The sequence below is a fragment of the Marmota marmota genome, unplaced genomic scaffold (genome assembly GCF_001458135.2).
Source record: "Marmota marmota marmota unplaced genomic scaffold, marMar, whole genome shotgun sequence".
Lineage (NCBI taxonomy): Eukaryota > Metazoa > Chordata > Mammalia > Rodentia > Sciuridae > Marmota > Marmota marmota.
In genome coordinates, this window is record NW_025999900.1 from 46529820 (window position 1) to 46535919 (window position 6100).

General features: G+C 35.9%; 1 non-coding gene across 1 annotated transcript; it reads right to left on the minus strand.

The window, feature by feature from the left end:
* Positions 1 to 641: 641 nt before the first annotated feature.
* On the minus strand, positions 642 to 715 carry Trnae-cuc. Its single transcript has one exon. It is a non-coding gene; the product is annotated as a tRNA-Glu (tRNA).
* Between the last annotated feature and the right edge of the window lie 5385 nt (positions 716 to 6100).

The window sequence follows — 6100 nt, forward strand, 5'->3', positions numbered from 1 at the left end:
TAAGTGGCCAAATGATGCCCATCTGATTCCAATCACCTAGCTTTGAGTTGCTGTTCAGTTCTGCAAATCTTACAGGGGAAACCTATGTGAGATCTGGTCTCAGCTCATCTTCAGTACCTTGAGAGGTGCTGATAAAAGTGTAGGGAACATACATTCAGGGTTTGATCTGGAGGTAAGAAGTTCTTAGGAAAGTCACACAGTTAAAAAAGTAAAGCAACAACAACAAAAACAAAACAGTCAAATTGGTGCATTCAGCTATTTTATAAGTTGCAACTAATTTAATTTGGGGTCTCTGTGGTATTCAGGGAAGATTTCCCCTAAAGGAGTGAGACCTGAAGGATGGATAAGTTAATCAATGAATAGCACAGATGGGGAAAGATGAAGGACAGGAAACTTTTAGAGCAAAATGGATAGAGAAAAAGCCTCAGAGAGCATGACTCCCATGAGGAGCAGAAATAAAGTTGGTCAGGCTGGAACATAGAGTGGCAAGGGAGAAAATGGGTGATGATGAGAACATAGATGGAAACAAGAACCAGAGCATAAATATTCTTGTGAGCTAAGTATTTGTGGTACAAAACCCCAGGTCCTCCAGTGAGAAGTATGCAAGTCCATTTTACTTTCAACTACCCCATTGTTCTCTTTGGTGGTGCTGGGGATTAGAACCCAGGGCCTTGTGCGTGAGAGGCAAGCACTCTACCAATTGAGCTACATCCCCAGCTCTACCCCCATTGTTTTATTTCAAGTGCTATGATAAAGATTGGCTAGCTGTTCACCAAATCTAATTCCTATCCCTCCTAATGTGTGATAAGACAATGTTGTCCAGTCTCCCTTGGGTGTATCTGAGTTCTATCAGCTACAGAAACATACGCTTTTTCTAGGCAGAATGGAGACTTCCACATGTACAGACATCTGGATATTGATATTCCAAGTGACCTTAGAAGATGGAAAAAAGCAACATTCACCCAGTACCACCACCACCACCACACACATGTGTGCACACACATATGCATTATCACACTGAGTGGAGTTATAAGAAATCTATTTCTATTTTTCTAAACCTTCGAGATTAGGTATCACCTATTACCAATGATTCTCAAAATAGAGTTCCAGGGCAGCAGCAGCAATGTCACTTGAAAACTTATAGGAAATGCATTTCTGAGTTCCATCCCAAAGCTAATGAATCATAAATTCTAGAGGTGAGCCCCAAAGTCTGTAGTTTACTAAGACCTCCGGGTGTGAAGGGTTAAAGTTTGAGAATATTACATTGTTTCACACCATCATTGACAAAAGTAAAGTGCAGGTAATTCAGGGAAGCTGAACCCAATTCGGGGTTTCCTTGGTCAACTCAAGGCTCATACAGTGCCAAGACATATAATTGGGCCCTTAGTTATTTCATTCTGCTGTGGTATCTTTCCAATTTCTTTTCTTTCTTTTTTTCTTGACATGCTGGGGTTTTTCCCCTTCCATGAAAAATGCTATTTGACTTCCTTATGCAAACTTAAAGGACATGTCAGGTGGCTATTTTTTGCATCTTCCTTTTCACATAAGACCTGAATGGTCCCTGCAGGGAGACTAAAATTCCCAAGCTATTCTGAAAACATTTCTTCTTCCTCCCCCACCTCCTAAGGCTGTCCTAAAAGTGTTTTAGGCTGTGAGATCTCCCTTCCAAACCTTGTTGAGTTGTATTTTCCTCTTCCAATCAAACTCAGCTGGTAGAGAGGAAGGAGCACAACCCAGAATTAGGGACAGATAACACAATAGCAAGGCATGTCTGCATTTTCAATGATCTCAGCAAATCTCCCTTCTCATGCCTGCTATGAAACAAGGAAAACTGGACCCCTAAATGTGATGTTTTCATGTATTTTGCTAAATCTGTTCTTTATGGTTTAAAATTTCTGTCTTGCTTTCAGTGAATTCAAAATGCATCCCAAAGAAAACAAAGCAAAAAAAGATAAGCAAAAAATTGGAGGAAGATATCTACAAAATAGAACTATAAAGAAGTATGAAAATATATAGAAATATACACATATATACATATATATAGATATATACACATATATACATAACTCTGATATATATATGGAGAGAGAGAGAGATCTTACTAATAAAAAAAAAAAAGATTCCAGTTGAAAAATTGGAGAAGGGGAATAAGAGTCATATAAAGAAAAGTCAACACATTTAGCTAATAAATGTATTCAGCCAGGTTGGTGCTTGAGAGAAGCAAACCAAGACCTCAAAGACAAGCAAATCAAGACCACACAAGACACACCTTGATTTCAGTTAATTGGCAAGAACAGTCAAGCAATACCAGGCAGAATCCATAGGATTTCTCATACAGTACTCACTGAAGGATAAATTGATACAACCACTCTTAAAACTATTTAGCATTATTTTAATGGTTGGCTATCTAATAAGGTTGCTATATCCCAGGAATTCTTATTCTCTGCCAAAAGCAACTTTTGCTCATGTGTTCAAATGCCATATTACAAGGGGATAATAAAATCTGGGAGAAAGTTACCTCGGGGAAGAAACAAGAGGATGAGATAGGGGAGCTATAAATGGACATAAGTTCTTGGTAAGGTTCATATTCTTGAGTAGCATGCTGGGGTTTATGGGTGCTCCGTAGTAAAAATAAAACAAACTTGGGCTGGGGTGGCTCAGCGGTAGAGCGCTCACCTAGCACGTGCGAGGCCCTGGGTTTGATCCTCAGCACCACATAAAAGTAAAATAAAGATATTTTAAAAATAAAATAAAATAAAACAAACTAGAGCTTTGTATGAAACAATGACAGTGCATTTCATGAACCAAGCATCATAATTCATGAAAGTCTGAGCACATGAAACCCATTAAGAAGAAAACAAAAGTAACTTTAGATTTTGTAAATGAAAAACTTTCTAAAACAGATATGATTTATTCTAAATTTATAATTTATTATTATTAAAAATATTTCAAAATTTGACTCTTTTTTTTTGACAGTTTTACTCCCCTGAGGCATTGGACGGAGTTCATATAATGGAAAAAATGATTAGTGAAAACAAATAAGCATTTGATTGGCATATGAAAATATTATCCCATTATTAATGATAAGTCATTTAGGTTTATACTCTTAAGGGGTTTTCATTTAAGCAGAATTATAGGATTTTCATAAGTTATCTTGAAAATTAATAAATTAATATAGCCCACATTTTGCAGGAGGACTGAGATAAGTCAGTTTGCATGGTCAGCTGCTTTCTGGTCATTTATCTTAAGACAAAACAATTTTTCCCATTTATTACTTTTGAGACAAGAGCATTATGTACCATCTGGCTAACTTCCCCATGGACATACAGAGAAGAGATTTTCACTCTTTTAAAGAAATCAGATACATCCTAAAAAGCATCAGTGAAGGAGAAGCTAATATCTAAACAATTCACCCAAGGAATGAAACTCCCTTATAATGCCATACCTGGTTAAATGCTTTTCTCCAAACCAGAGCATTATTGGTGGGTCACATTGGGTAGCTCTTGACCAACAACAGGACACATTTCTTATACTGTAAATTAGTGCTCTTGAATAAAGATATTTTCCTTTGTGTGCTTTTGAAGCCTGATAAAAATTTAATTTTACTTCTTTAACTTGTAAAATAATGAAAATATTATAGAAAGAGAAACTAGAGAAAAAATGAACAAATATTAGCATGTCATAAACCCCTGAAAACCATCATATGATTTTTTGAGCATATAAAATTAAAAGATCATCCTTAGTGATAAAGACCTGACTATATTAATTAAAATCATTAAATATGACTTCAGGAAAGTTGTTCTTTAGTAAATTTACAGGCAGGAAAAAACAATATGAAATACCTAAGTAGATTTTTCTAAAGGGAATGATACTTTAGATAGATTTTAAGTTACTATGCTTTAAATAATGGCCACAGTTTATATTTTATGGAATTTTATTTTAAAATAATTATATTCATAATTTTACAAAGAAGTTCTTTATGTGCAAAATAAAACCACAGCTATAAATAACTAGAGTTAAATTAAAGATCAATTATTTGTATCATTATTTATATTAAGCAAAATAAAGAATATATTTTCAAAGAATTACTTAAATCATGCTATATCATTAAAAATTGCTATTAAGTTAGCTATTAGTCTTTGCAGTGTTTAATTATTTCGTAGACATTAAAATTCATGCTTTCTCACAAATTGTATGAGCAAAGGTTTACAACATATTGTTTAAAATACATAAAATAAACAATTAATGAAAATTAGGTGCAGACATTACTAGTTTAAAGAAAAAGGTCAGAGGGCAGGTCTATCAATGTTTCATTATTACCACATCTCCATATTGGAACAGCAAGTAGTATTGTTCTATATGCCCCAACTTTTTAATAGAAATTACACCTGTAATGATAAGTGTCCTTGGGAGAAAATGTTTGTTCCTATTATTCATCATGGCCTTACAACTAATTCCTATAAACAGATTTGTTAAATCAAAGAACATTTTCAGAACTTCTTTTTTAAGTGCCAAAGAACAGCTCAGTCATGAGGATGTAAGAGTGCTTCTAAGACTGGGGCAAAGGACAGGTAGCTGATTATCAAGGAAAATGAGTTGTTAACAGCTAACCTCCAGTTTCTAGTGTAACTGGTTGCTAACACCTTCAGGGGAGGAGAAAGGAAGAGAAGGTAGAGTCTATAAAAAGGCAAGACACGTCCAATCCTGCGAGTACCAACTCTGGATCCAGGCTTCTCTCTGGAGAAGTCTCTGTCTCTCTTTTAAATAAAACTTGCTTTCTATGCTTGCCTCCGCGTTTCTCTGGTTTTTAATCTTTAACAACAGGGGAATGAGGACCGGGTCCTGATTGCCATGGGGGTATGTAAAGAAGGGAAGATGATAGAACAAACCATTAAAAGTTGAGCTCCCTGTTTTCCTAACATGGTTCTAAGATACCATTGTGTTTTATGGCCACTGCACAAAATTTGTGGAAGAACTGAGAGGACTGTATTGACTCAGAGGCTGCTGCTTTTAAGATGGTGACAAGGGAGCATGTGACAGTGGTCCACTTCACCTTTTGAATATAATCCTTGCTACTTATTTTAAGAAGGACATATTTTTCTTTTCCTCTTTTCCCTTTCCCCTTCCCTAACCTGGGGGCAGGGAACCAAGTTACCTTGAGGTATCTGTTCTCCATAGGAAGGAGACATCACCAGAACAAGTAGGAAGTGACTATCTCCCAAATTAACCAGTGAAATTCAACACAGCATCCAGGTGCACCTAGGACCCCCTGCCGGGCATACCTGCAATGTAGCCTTGAATAGCTTCTTTTAAAGCCCTCTGTTTTCCCTGAGGGGTAGAACCACAGACTCTAGGATTGGAGTCCCTGTGTTTCTCCTTTGCTAGCAAAGCAATAAACATTCTTTTTCCTTTATCTCAAAACCTCATACGTCCTCATTATTGGATTGGCATTGGGGACAAGGACCAAGTTTTCGGTAATGAGCATAAAAATTGCCCAATATTTTCTCTGATTAGGAAGCTTTGTAGAGATCCCCTGGGAAATAGAATCCCCACTAGTTTATGTAGCCAAAGTAAAGAAAGTCATGTCTACTCTAAGTGAGAATACTCAGCAGTTGCTACCCTTGGAAGACCATGTCTAGTCTCACTGGCTTACATATCTGGAGTTGTCTCACTTTCCAGACTAGTTATTACTTTTATTCCATTTATTTATCAGATTGTCCTATGCATTATAAAATTAAGCCAGGTCCTCAGTCAAACCTTTTAACAAACTGTGGGAACTTTTAAATTTTCATAACACCAGAATAACTTCATTTAGTCATTCATTAAATACCAAGGAAAGGGGAAAATCCATTCTTATTCAAAATACAAGTTTTATTTCCATTTTGAATTTTTTATTTTATTATAAAGTATCTTTGCCTTGGAAACACCTGGCTGAAATTTTCTATAATTAAAAGTCATTGACATAATTTAGAAGTTAAAAGGCACAGCAAACTCAGAAATTAGAATATTTGGATTTGACTGTTTTTCTTTATGACATTGTGGTTCCTTCATCTAATGTGCAGATAATCTCAGAAAGCACCATATAGGATGTTCATGAGTT